The following is a 14,273-nucleotide window of genomic DNA, read 5'->3' as shown; positions in this document are numbered from 1 at the left end:
ACGAGCGAAAGAGCCAAAGAAAGCTATTCGCTGTAAAGTTTAAAGCACCAGTAATGCTGATATGTTCTTGGTTAAACCGCAGAAAACATGTTCAAATCAGACGGGAAAATTCAACTGCTGGTATAGTTACCTGGCGATAATTTAAGCAAGTCCCAAACAGGTTTGGATAACGCGCAGTCGACTAGCGAGCGTTCGGTCAGATTACAATCGCTTAAAGCATAAACTGTTTGTTCTGTTCTTTCCCCTTTCACTGCGTTTATGTGCACGATTTCACTCGACGCACATATATCCCTCGGGTGCACTTAGCTTGTAATACAGAAGCCCGGTGCGGAATTGAATTCTGGGGTTTTACGCGCCAAAACCAAAATTTGATTATAGTTACGCCAGAGCGGGAACTCCGAATTAATTTTGGCCAGCAGCGGACCTTTAACGTACCCGCAATGCACGGGACACGGGTGTTTTTGCATTTCGCCCTCATCAAAATGCGGCCGCCGCAGCCGGGATTTGATCCCGCGACCTCGTGCTTATCAGTGCAACGCCCTAAAAATTAAGCAACCATGGCAGGCATTCATCATACAAGAAATGTTACTGCGTATAGAAGTATAGACCTGCCTTTTCATGTTCGCGCATAGCGTCGGAAAGCGCCAGACTCTATATTTCTACAGCACGCGCAAAATAATGGCGTGTCTCCTTGCCTCGCCGCACGTGCGTGCGTTGAGTCGCATGACAGGCCCATACTAATCCGCCACTTCAGTGAAACTGGAATGGTTAGAAAAGCTTTCTCGCATGAGTTCGAACTCCGCCGGGAACAAAAGTTGCCTATAGGCCCATTTTTCCGGTGATCGAGAACTATACGCAGCTGGATGGGAAGGACCGTTGTCGGGTCTTCAGTCTCACAGGAGTACCGACCGCCGCGGTTTCGAGCTTAGCGAGCCACAGGGCCGCGTAAGCCGTCAGCCTCTAGCGCCGCTGCGCGCGAGCTCAGGCCACAAAGGGCTACCGAGCGACGCACGCAAGAACACTATTGCCCTGAGTTAGCGGAAACGTTTGTTGTATCCGGCGGCACTCGACACTGCACAAACGCCCGGTCCCGGAGCGGCGGAGAACTAAAGGGGTTACGCACGGAGGGCGAAAAATACAGTCAGGGGCGCCTATAGCACATCGCTGCGAGAGCACAGGCAAGCTGGGACACGCCGCTAGGAAAAGTCTCGGCGGCTATGCTACTTTCTCTCGCGATAACCGATGGGCCAACTCGCGATAGCTCGGGCAATCTCCTACGGCTAGGACCTCCGATGAGTGCGGCTCGGCGTGGTACGACCTCGCGCGAGCACTAGGCACTCGTTCTTTGGCTTAGCGTCGGGACAGGATCAACACGAGGTATGCGCTCCCCACGGGAAAAGGCACCGTGCGTGAGCTCAGCCCTAGTCACAGAGAAGAAGCATGTACGTATTCGGCGCAGTCCCAAGGAGAAAGAGACACGCTACCGTCACGACAGTAGCCACCAGAGGCCGCTTCGTGACGTCGTTGCTCCGCCCTCACTGCGAACCATCGCGAGTAGAGCGCCACCGTTGACAACTTGTTTGGAGCGAGGAGGCAGTGAGGCGTAGGGATTGCAGAAACAGATGAAATGCGCCCGCGCAATGGCGCGTTAATTTCCCCAAATCCCCACACCATATATGATGACTATCGCAGTTAAAAGCAAACAAAGGGCGCCGGCATGACTGCGAATGGCCGAGCCGAATATCATGTGCGTCTCAATAGGTATACGGTGCCCTATAGGGGGTATGCACATGACATCATGCGCTAGGAGCGCTAGCGGCATCCGCGGAGGGCGCCATAACTGCGGTCGCAAGTTCGCGCTCCCTACGTGAGCAGGCCTGCGTCGCCAAGTGGCCCACCGGTAAGCACGAACCGTCAAACGACCTTTTCAATGTGCCTTTCTGACTTGGCTATCGAGTAGTACGTCTTAGGTCAACGATGGGCCTAAGCACGTACGTGCGTGGGTTGAGTGAACCAGAAAAATCGCCTTATGAAAACGAAGTGCGCTCGTGCGACTGTGTCGACCAGCTCGAACTCAAAGATCATCAGCTTCGGCGTGATGTAGGACTACTGCCTCGCGTGAACGTCGCAGACATCAAGGATTACACTGCGAATGCAACGATCTCCGCGACCCGCGAGCGATCGAAAGCCCACAAGTCGATGGAAGGCCACAATGATCTGGCGAGCGGCTGGGTGCAGCAGCCGCGCGTCAAAGTGCTCGCGTAACATGATCGCCTTCATTATGGAATTTACTCCGCGTTGTCCACTTGCGTCGTCAAAGGATAGCGTTAAATTTGCTTCAATGAAACAAAAAAATACCCCCCCCCCCCGCCCCCGAGAACTAAACACTGATTTTACACAGCCTTCGTAATTTTTATATTGCGTCAATTATTCTGGTCTTGCCAAAACAGTCTTTTTTTTTTGCCCTCCCAGGTTTGTCAATCACAATCATTCGATGAAAAGCCACTCGCACCATGGCGTCTCGCAAAATAAAACGACGAGGTGCTGGTGGCACACTGCGCCTGCAAGGCAGGCCTGGCAGAGGCGTGCTCGCACATAGCTGCTGTGCCCTTTTACATTAAGGCTGCAGTTAAGAAGAGAAATCCACGTGTCGAGAGGAACCCGATCTGCACAACACATTCCTATCACCGAGTTTCTTTCTTGTGTGACTGCTGCATACGAACATAGCACAGTTCACCGCGACAGCGAAGCTCAGTTGACGCAAGGCCACGCCGGAGCGTAGTCTGTCCGGATACGTAAACATTGTATGTAGACCTGTTCGTAGACGTAACATCCTGCTTATATATCAGCAACTGGATAATAAAACAAGGCGAACGGCGGGCCAAAAGGTAGGGATCAGATGTTCGCGCGAGTAAGACCGCTGCCATTTTTTTCGATTTTTTTCGCCGCCTGGCGGGTCCAGCTCAGGGCATACCTCCTATACATCTGTTGCTCTCACAGCGACGAGAGGTGGAATAAACATCTTTATTCATACACTTATAGTCCTATATATTATGGCTCCTTTGATCGTGGAGATCCTTTTCTAATCGCATGAGGAAAAAAAAAGCGCGACGTCAACTTGCACCAATTACTCGACGAAACTGATACGCGCTCTTTAAGCTATTCCACTACATTTGCGCAGTGAGTGGTGCTTCTGTGGGCGACCGCCAGCCCCCGAGAATAGTTTGCACGCAGCGGATGAAATAACAGAATTTGATTTAACAATGAGAGCGGCTCAGCAACAACAAGACATAAGGCGGATCCCGCTTTCACCACCGTGGTTCCGCCGTCCCAGGGCATACGTGTGGGACAGTGTTTTGTCTCGCTCTTGCCTCTCCAGACCCGGTGTTTTCCGCAAAATACCTGCTCTGTTGGGCTGAATCGGCTTCTCACTTTCCCGGGTCTGGTAGGGCGACCTTCAAAAAGACTAGGGGCAGGCGGCAAAGCGAAACGCGGCCAGAGGTAGGGCAGCAGCACCTGCTACCCTATAAGGTTTCGGAAAGCCAAGCGTTAGCTTTCCAACCGTAATAAGATCGCACCCCTCCTAGGAAGGAAAAAGTGGAGAAGGAAGGCAGGGAGGTTAACCAGTTTCGCTTAACCGGTTGGCTACCCTACACATGGGAGCGGGATGGGGGAGATGAAAGATGGGAGGAGAGAGAGAGAGAGAGCACATAACACAGCGAACACATCGTCAGTTACAGTCCGTCACTCTTGCGCAGTACGCGATATCACTGTCACAGCCGCTTGTCCAAGCCCGTATCCTTCAAAAACCGAAGTAGTCCCTTCGTCGCCTTCAGCTGCGATGTCTTCTGTCGGCGATGTGTGAGAATGGTTGTAACTGACAATGGTCTATTGTCCAGCTGCGCTAGAACAGATGCCATGGACTGTCTCTGAACATTATATTCAGGACAGTCGCACAGAATGTGTTCCAGCGTCTCCTCGCAAAGACAGGCATTGCAGAGAGCGTTATCGGCCATTCCAATGCGAAACGAGTAGGATTTCGTGAAGGCCACCCCTAGCCATAAGCGATAAAGCAGGGTGGCCTCACTTCGGCGGAGTCCAGTTGGCATACAGAGACGCATCAATGAGGGCAGGTCGTGTTGATGATTGCTGCGGTTGGTCTGGCTGCTTGGTGTGCACCATAGAGAGAGCGTGATCTCCCGTGCAAGCACTTGAAGTCTGCTGGCTGCGTCGGACCGCGAATGTGGTATGGCCTCTTCCTGTGTGTCTTCAAGAGCTGTCCGAGCGGCTTTATCAGCGTCTTCATTTCCTATGACGCCGCAGTGACTTGGCAGCCACTGAAACGTCACGTGATGTCCTTTCTCATGTGATGTATGAAGCAGGCATCTAATATCGAGCACGAGCTGTTCGAATGGCCCGCGACGCAGAGCTGATAGCACAGATTGGAGGGCTGCCTTTGAGTCACTGAAAATTGACCATTGTCGAGGTGGTTCGCGATTGACGAAACTAAGAGCAGCGCGAAGAGCAGCTAGTTCCGCAGATGTAGATGTCGTTGGGTGGTCAGTCCTAAAGCTGATGGTAATACCTCTTGCTGGGACGACCACAGCACCGGACGAACACTGGATGTTTGTGGAACCATCTGTATAAATATGTGCACTCTCCGCGTACCTCTCGTGCAGTAGAAGCAGAGACAGTTGTTTGAGCACAGGCGACGACAGCTCGGACTTTTTCCCAATTCCTGGCACGCTGAGATGGACTGTGGGGCTGACAAGGCACCAAGGGGGTATCGGTGGCTTAGATGGAGCGGTGAAGCCCGAGGGAAGTTTGTCGTTGTACTTGGCGATAGTTTTCGAGAATGATGCTTGGTGCCTGTCTGAAGGTAGTGTTGCAAGGTGGTGATAGGGGGCACGTGCAAAATGTCTTATATGCGTTCTCAGGGCTTCCACCGTGATGTGAGTTTGCATTGGATGGTCCCGAGCAATCGCAATAGTTGCCTCAGTTGACGTGCATCTGGGCAAACCAAGACAAACTCTGAGTGCTTGAGCTTGTGCTGCCTGCAGAACACGAATATTTGTCTTGCAGGTGTTGGTCAGTACAGGTAGACTGTATCTTAAGAAACCGAGGAAGAGAGCTCTGTAGAGTCTCAGCATTGCGTCTACTGACATCCCCCACGTCTTTCCTGTCAAGTATTTAAACAACTGGGAGGTTGCTGTCAGGCGCCGTTTCATGTAGGCCACATGTGGGCTCCAACTGAGGTCTCGGTCGATAATTACGCCAAGAAATCTGTGGGTTCTGACATAGGAAATGGTCCGCCCATTGATTGAGATGACATAAGGCGTCATTGGTCTGCGCGTAAATGCTACTAGGGCGCATTTTTCTGGCGATGTGCTCAGACCTTGTTCACACAAGTAGCTCGCTGTCAAAGTAGCCGCTCTTTGAAGCCGTGCACGTACCTGAGGACGTGTGACTGCCGAAGTCCAGACACAGATGTCATCTGCGTATAATGAAATTTTGGTGGTAGTTGGCAAGTGTTCAGCAAGCCCAATAAGAGCGAGGTTGAATAGCGTCGGGCTAAGAGCACCGCCTTGAGGAACGCCCCTGCTGGTATAGCGTCGCGTAGTTGGGCCATCGTCGGTTAACACATAGAATGATCTTGCAGAAAGGTAACTTGCGATCCACAAAAATACTCGACCACCTAGGCCAACCGTCACAAGAGCGTCGAGAATTGCCTCATGTAATACGTTATCGTATGCCCCTTTCACATCTAAGAATAAAGCTGCAGATAAACGTTTACGGGACCTTTCGTGCTGGACATAAGAAACGAGATCAACTACATTGTCGATGGAAGAGCGGTCACGTCGGAAACCAGCCATGGAATTCGGATAAATCTTGTAGTATTCAAGGTACCATTCCAGGCGGCCAAGGATCATCCGTTCCATTATCTTTACTACACAGCTGGCCAACGCTATTGGGCGGTAAGAGGCGAGCTCTAGCGGGGATTTGCCCTGCTTCAAGATTGGCACCAGGCGGCTCACTTTCCATTCGTCAGGAACATTTCCCTCCTGCCATGAGGTGTTGTAGAGACTCAATAGTGCTATCCGTGCGGATTCACCGAGGTAGCACAAGGCTCGGTATGATATACCATCTGGGCCCGGAGATGATGAGCGCCTGCAGAGAGCTAGTGCTGCCTCGAGCTCCTCCATTGAGAAAGGAAGGTCCATGCGGCAATCACGGGAATGGGGGACGTCATCTCGGGCTGGAGGGTCTGGACGTGTCGCTTGGTCTGCCATCCGCGCACAAAAGTCTTCTGCGACATCGATGTCTTGCCGCCCTTGGAAAAGCGCGAGCGCCTTGAAGGGAAAACGCTGTTCCGGAAGGCAACGCAGACCTTGCACCGTTTTCCAAATATGAGATAGCGGCTTGCGGGGGTCGAGTGTCTTGCAAAACGTTGCCCAACGTTCAGACGCTAATCTATCCATTCGACGCTGAATCTTCTTTTGTATCCTCCTGGCTGCCCTAAGGTCATGCATTGATTTTGTACGCCGATATCGACGTTCCGCCCGGCGACGAAGTGCGCGAAGTCGCTCTAATTCTATGTCGGAGTCCTTCCGCGTGTAAGAGATCGTCAGCATGCGAGTGGCGTTTCGCATCGTATTTTGAATTGTTTGTTCTAACCCAGAGGGTAGGCCCTCGATGCAGGCATCTTCCATATCAGATTTGAACTTGGCCCATTGAACCGTCCGAATGGTATTCCGTGGGCCAGATCTAGACGACAAGCCTTTGATGTTCAGATAGGTGGGAATGTGATCACTCCCATGTGTCTCAATATCTGGGAACCACTTCACACATCTGGCGAGAGAGTCGGAGACGAAAGCAAGGTCGAGGCAGCTGCCGTATGACACGCCTCGAAGAAAGGTGGGGCTACCATCGTTCAAGAGAGTAAGGTCATAGTTGTATGCGATGTTTGATAGTCTTCGTCCTTTTGCATTTGTCTTTGTACTTCCCCATGCTGGATGGTGTGCATTGAAATCTCCAATGATGATCCATGGGGCGGGGCAAACACTCAAGATATCCGCTAATCTTCTAGTGTCGAAATTGCTGGAAGGCGATATATACACGCCTATGAGAGTAAACAAGAGTTTGTTCTTTTTAACTGTGATGCAAATGTACTGATTGTCGTCGTGGGGCGCAATTGGTTGCAAAACATAGGTGAGTTCACGACGAACAAAAACGATGATTTTGCTGCATGCACTATTTGTTGAGGACACGAAACATTCGTACCCTGACAGTCGGATTGGTTTCGACAAGTTGGGCTCACAAATGACAATGAGTGGAAACACATTGGTGTACACATACTGACGGAAATCTGAAATTCGTGATTTTAGCCCTCTGGCGTTCCACTGCATGACGGACGCTGCCTTGACTTCTTTTCGGAAGGATGGGGTATGGGTGGCCATCTTTCTAGTTGAGGGATTCAAGCACTGGGCTTAAGGCGTCCAGCACTTTAAGTGCGCTTCGAGCAGACGGTGTCCCCATCTCAACTAAAATCGTTCGAATAGCCTCCATGAGGGAACGTAGCACCGAGATGACTTGACCATCTGGTTTAGGCGAATCATCAATGGCCGGAGAAGGCTCCGGTGGGGCCGTGACCTTCTGAGGTTCCCTAGCAAGGGAGCGGCTCGGTAGCGCAGGCCATTCCTCTAAAGAAAGAGTCTTATCTGACTCCCTCGTGGAAGTGGTAGGCCCTTGCGCGGCGCGAGTAAGTGTTACTGTAGTGAAGCGGGTAGTATCGATTCGCGCATGCGCCTTCTTTGAAGACGTACGACGGTGTCGACGTCGACGCCGACGCCGAACTACTTCGGCTGCCTCCCTGTGGGCCGAATTGTCTCTGGCCATTTGCTTAAGAACCGCGCGCTCCCTCTTGATGCGGGGACAGTCCTTCGACGAGGCTACGTGAGGGCCGCCACAGTTGGCGCACTTCAGAACTGTGGCACCACAGGTCTCTTCTGCATGAGGTTCAGCGCAACGGGGACACAGTAGCGAGTTGGGACACACGCCCTTGACGTGTCCCAGCCTGAAGCACTGATGGCATTGAAGCGGCTTCTGGATGAATGGTCGAACCGGATGTCGAAAATGTCCGACTTTAACGTGGGATGCTATGCAATCCCCCTTGAAAATTACTTTTAGGCAGCGCGTATTCCCAAGACGGCGCACTTGCGTAATGATCGTGCCCTCGTTTGCCGGCTTGATGAGGCTAGGTAAATCATCATTGGGAATGGCAGTGTCAATGTCGTAAATTACACCAGCTATCGATGTGTCGTCGATCGGGATGAAGGGGCGCATTTTGATTCCGCCTAGCTCCGTGATTTCTTGAAGTGTTCCAAGCGCATTCGCGTTGTACACGTCTATGGCGAGTATATTCTTGCGTGGGTTTATTCTAATGTCTTTAATTTGATTCGGCACCGCACGTTCCAGAAAAATGGATAGGGCTTGCCTGTTCAGCAACCGTAGGTTGCTTGACGGTTCTTCCGGCATAAAGATGATGACGTGTGGCCAGCGCGCAGGCCTTGACTTCATAGTCGTAGTGCTCGCAAGAGTTGACGGCGCAGTGTTGGCGGTCTTTCTCTTCGCCCTCTTACTCCGGACGGGTATGAAGCCGTCGTCGGATGAGTCGTCTTCCGACATAGAGTACAGCTCGGTGTCCTCGGTGTCGCTGGTGGAGCCAACTCGCTTCCTTGCGGTTGACAGCCGTGATGACTTCTGGCCAGGTGGGCCTCTGGCATGCTCCGCGTCCATGGCCGCAAGACGGGGAGGGGAGGCACCTCGAGAGGCGAAGATTTCACCAAAAAATCAGAGAGCACAGAAACAAGCGTTCTGACAAGAAGACACTTCGTCGTCTTCGTCTTCGTCTCGCACCCCTCCTAGAACGCACAACCACTTACGGCTAGTACATTTTCTCGATACAGGTTCGATGTACTTCTCAATGCGTTGACCAGCCGTAGCCAAGCCGAAACGCACTACCCACTTCGCCTTCATATCGTCTTGCTTGTCACGCATGTGGTAATGAAGCACGTATAACAATGCAGAAACGCAAGTGAAATTTACTGAACAACTCTAGAATAAATTTGCCTTCACATAAACAAAACTTGGAATAAATGTTGAATCTTGTTTCCACCTCCAACCTCTCATATTTCACTATACGCATGCAGCTTATACACGAATCCTGTCGTTCACGTAGTTTACGTTCACTTCAGCCTGAGACCTCCATTGTTTGATCCCTGTTTATCACTAAGTTAGCCACCTCTAATAACCCGTTTGCAGCGCTAAAGACGCAGCACAACACGAAATAGACGGGACGGGCGTTGGACAGCAACAATTGTTCTCCTGCCGCCATCCTATCTGCATTTCGTGTTGTGCTATTGGTGCTGCAATGTGTCGCGCAAATCGAGCAGCCGACTAGTCCAGCTCTCTGCCTTTAACAATAAAACTTTTGGCTTTCGTGAGGCGGAGGAGGCCGTCATTCTTTAAAGAGCGCCTACTTTATGCATAACTAAGGAGGCAGTTATAAGTGACAACGTAGACAATCATCCGATGTCACTAGGTAGCCTGCTCCTTGGGATCTGCTCCAAGGAGCGGCCGATCTCTTTGGGACCTGCTCAAGGCGTTCTTTGCTACGAAAAAAAAAATTCATAGTAGAAGACAGCACCTTACTCTCTATAGTTAGCTGTGTGCAGCTACACAAAGAACGCACGCAGCGCGCAATTTAACGCAATAAAAAACTTTCATGCCAGCAGGAGTAAAAGCGAGATGCATAACGAGGCAGGGCGTGGTGAAACCTGACCATGCCTACGTTGTCGCAGCTGATAAAATGTTGGCACAACTGACAGTTCCCGGTGTTTGCCGTCCTTGGAGGTTCAGTCCAACTCAATTTGGACAAGGTGCGCGTCGCTTGCTAATAAATGAGCGGAAACGCCGAATCATTAGATATACGACCGCTCTCAGAACAACGCGCAGTGCGAGACTATGACACGCCGAGACTGTGACTGCGATTTCTGCTGAGAGTATATGTTTGACTAATCCAAGCAAAGCTACTCGCGTACTAGTGTGTAGTCTCGAATACGTGCTTAATACGATTTTTTCTTTCTTTTTGATGTTATGTGCTCACAGGCAGCGAACGAATGCTAGTCAGCACTTACAACTTTTTTTCTCATTTATTTCAATACCATAAGGACTAGATAGGGCATCAGGCAGGGGAGACTTCAAGATAATACACATATTACATATCAAATATTAAAATTTATTCAAAACCAATAAAAACAATAAAAAAGTAAAGAGTTGCTACATGTTTTATTTTTTTCTCGTAAAAGACAGAAGGATGTGTTTTGTACTGTTTCAGGTCCCAGAAAACGAGTACTGCATACTCAAATTTGCTGTAATCTGCCCTTCTTTTTATCGATACGAAAAACGTAATCATGCGAGAACGTTGCAAAAGTTGACTCGACTCAAGGCTCTTCATTAGGGGCGTTTGAATATTGAAATTTCCGAATCGAATTGAATGCAAATATTCGAGAAAAACTACCTCCGAATATGAAATCGAATGCTTTCTCATTTATGAAGCTACATCAAATACGAGGCTTACGTAGAGTCCATTCGATAAAAAAAGAAATCAGTCTTGTATATATTGGCGCATGCATACAATACCGTTCACACGTGGACGTCCAAATAACTGAGGAGCCCATATAAGATAAACTACTTTGAGTTATCTTTGGCATCATAACAATAGCAGACCTAAAACAAGGAAAGAGCACGTACAGTATTGTTCTAGTACAGGTACAAAAGTATGATACTACAGAACCGCACACTGTTTTAAAGGGATGAAAACAAGGTGATAATGGCGAAATAGTAAATCGGAACAAGTTGATGTATAGGCTGCCTAAAGGAGACCTATTCTTCCTGAATATCTGGAAATTAATCGAAAAGCTAGCACACGCTGTGCTATTCGTATTCAATATTCTACATATTCGCAGGCCCCTACTCTTCGTTGACTTTGAGTCCACTGAGTAGTTCCTGTATACACATGAACATTACCACCGAGGGGGAGGCAACATCGGCACTTTGAATTAAGCATACAATGCGTTTCAATAGTGCTTTTCAGTGATTTCTACGACGACGAGTTGCTTGACAGATACTTCTTCACTCTGTTGCGTTCTGGCAGCCGCCGAAAGCGCCTGGTTACGTCATTTTCGCTACAGAATCGCCGTTGAGTCTAGGTGAAGTGCATTGACCACTCCAGTCGAGATGCGCTGCTACTACCCACTTTCTTAAGTCGAGGCCGACTCCTAAGCCGAGGAACCTTCTAAAGCACAGGAGATAGTCCTCTTACAGTGGTGATGGCTGCTCCAGAAATAATATCAAATAAGAAGAGATCGCACGTGTTAAGTAAAGCAAGCACAAAGAGAGTACATAAGGCTGGATATAATTCGAGAAGGTAAGCATAGCTAACTTGAACGAAGTAAAGCAATTCGAAAAATGCTTCTCTTGAGAATTTGGAGATGACTAGCCCGGTATAGCGAAACTAACAGACACCCCTACAGTCACTCTTTTCTCGTTTTTTTTTCTTTTTTTTTTTCTTCCCCGATGAATTAGGTGGAGTTCTGAGCGATTCGGTTCTACCTCTCCGATCGCCACAGGAATCTCCCTAGAAGTGGTTGTATGGAGCGCCGAACAATGACATACAAAGGTCTGTAAGGACCACAACTAAAGGAACGTCAAGAGCGCGGACATCATAGCCGCAAGGACTAAAGAGGGAAAAGTAAGGTGCCTGGGATATGTAACACGAAGGGGCGATATCTATACATTGGAAAGAAGACCGTCATGGCGGATGAGAAGAATGAACGAGGCCGGCCTCAAAAAATCAGCCGGAGACGCGTAACACTGTGGAGTATGATCTAATGGCCAAGATTAAGCTCAGCAAGATATGGATCAAGCACAGGAGAAAATCGAAATGCACATCGCAACCAACCCTATCCCTATAACCATCCCTATAAAAAAAAACACGCTACTAATAATCCATTACATTTTTTTAGTAGTTTTGTAAATGCTCGATTAACTTTTTATACTCGGTGTAACGCTCACTGTTATTCGGTTACTTTTTTTCAGCACCGAATTACATGTAACCATTTACATGATTGACGAGACAAGCTCTATAACAGGCCACACAGCTTTCTTTGAGCTCTTGCATTTGGCGGGAACTGTACAGAAAATCGCCCGCGGACGTGGCACACAGCCGCTGCGCCGGTGCGCATGCTCAACAAACATGCAGACCTGGACGCAAGTCCTTGTGGCTTCCTCATCTTGAGCTCCACCAGACGTTGGCCGAGTGTTTGAACCGGCGCTGCTAAGACTGGACAGCGATGGTCACTTCGTACGTGGATGCCCGGAAATCACCTCTGGACGATTTTTTTGTCTTCACCTTGGCTCGATCGCCACGGTAGCTTAGTATCCTGGCCACGGCGACGCATTTCGATGGGGGCAAAATGCGAAAACACCCGTCTGCTTAGATTTAGGTGCACGTTAAAGAACCCCAGGTGGTCAAAATTTCCGGAGTCCTCCACTACGGCGTGCCTCATAATCAGAAAGTGGTTTTGGCACGTAAAAGCCCAAATATTATTATTATTATTACGGTAGCTTAGTGGCTATAGCGCTTCGCCGCGGAAGTGGAGGTCGCGGGTGCGAACGCTGTCGCGGCGGCATTGCGTCATTGGCCGCATTCCGATGGTGTTGGAATGCAAGAACGCTCGTGTACTTAGATTACGGTGCACGGCAAAAGACACCAAATGGTCAAAAATAATCGCAAGTATCCCACTATATGGCGTGCCCCATAAACAGATCGTGGTTTTGGCTCGTAAAACTCCGGAATTTATCTAGATTTTCATTGGCTCTCCTCAGGGTGCATTATTTCATTTAATCTTACGCACATGCATTTTACATCAGCGTGATCTCTGTTTATCATCGCAATAACTTCACTGATTAGTCGTGGCGCTCTGCGGCCAACCTAGCCCTCGCGCCAGAAAAACCAAACGAATCTTCTCCGAGCATCCGCAAAGGTGAAACGCTGTGCTTTTTATAGAGGAAGCAGACGCGAGCATTGCGGCTTTGAGTCATCATCATCATCAGCCTATTTTATGTCCACGGCAGGACGAAGGCCTATCTCCCTGCGATCTCCAATTACCGCTGTCCTGTGCCAACCGATTCCAACTATAGCGCCCGCGAATTTCCTAATTTCATCGCCCCACCTAGTCTTCTGCCGTCCTCGACTGCGCTTCCCTTCCCTTGGCTCCATTTTGTAACCCTAATCGTCCACCGGTTATCTAACCTGCCCAGTCATAGGCAGAAAGTTTTCATTTTTCCAAGAGGGGGGGCGACCAGGTTTCCGAACCCCCTCCCCATATATATATATATATATATATATATATATATATATATATATATATATATATATATATATATTTTCCGAACCCCCTCCCCATATATATATATATATATGTGTGTGTGTGTGTGTGTGTGTGTGTGTGTGTGTGTGTACGTGTGTTTCGTGTTGCGCATGAAGAAACTTCGTGTGACCTAGAAGAGTTATCTTAATATACCTCATAGTAGGAGACAGTTCAATTTCACAGCCTGAGTACTCTCCCATCCCCAAGAATCTGGCGTCTCTCGGTGGTGTAACCTTCCTTCGTGTAATTGTCGTATACTTCGCTATCACTAATACTGCTTCGCCTTTCCGGCGAAACTGCAGCGTCTCTTTGTCTTTTTTTTAATTCTCCGCGTCCCAGTATAAGCGCTTCTGCGCATGACTGCTGTTGATTCTGATTTCGAGTGAATCCAGCTTGGCCTCATTTTGGTTACTGAGTGAATTATACGGGGTGTCCCAACTATCATGCACCAATACGTAAAAAAAAAAGCATTTGCGTCACTCGAAGAAAACTATAAATCATATTGTTTCCAGTACGGTGGAAGAGCCGCCAGTAATTCTTTCGTTCCTGAAATTTTATTCGACAATTGCAATTAATTATTTGCTGATGATATTGCCTTGCTTAGTAACTCAGAAGACCAACTGCAATGCATGCTCACTGACCTGGAGAGGCAAAGCAGAAGAGTGGGCCTAAAAATTAATCTACAGAAAACTAAAGTAATGTTTAACAGTCTCGGAAGAGAACAGCAATTTACAATAGGCAGCGAGGCACTGGAAGTCGTAAGGGAATACATCTACTTAG

Source organism: Dermacentor albipictus, chromosome 1, assembly GCF_038994185.2.
Source record: "Dermacentor albipictus isolate Rhodes 1998 colony chromosome 1, USDA_Dalb.pri_finalv2, whole genome shotgun sequence".
In the NCBI taxonomy this organism is placed as follows: Eukaryota; Metazoa; Arthropoda; class Arachnida; order Ixodida; family Ixodidae; genus Dermacentor; species Dermacentor albipictus.
Note: the sequence above shows the minus strand (reverse complement) of the source record.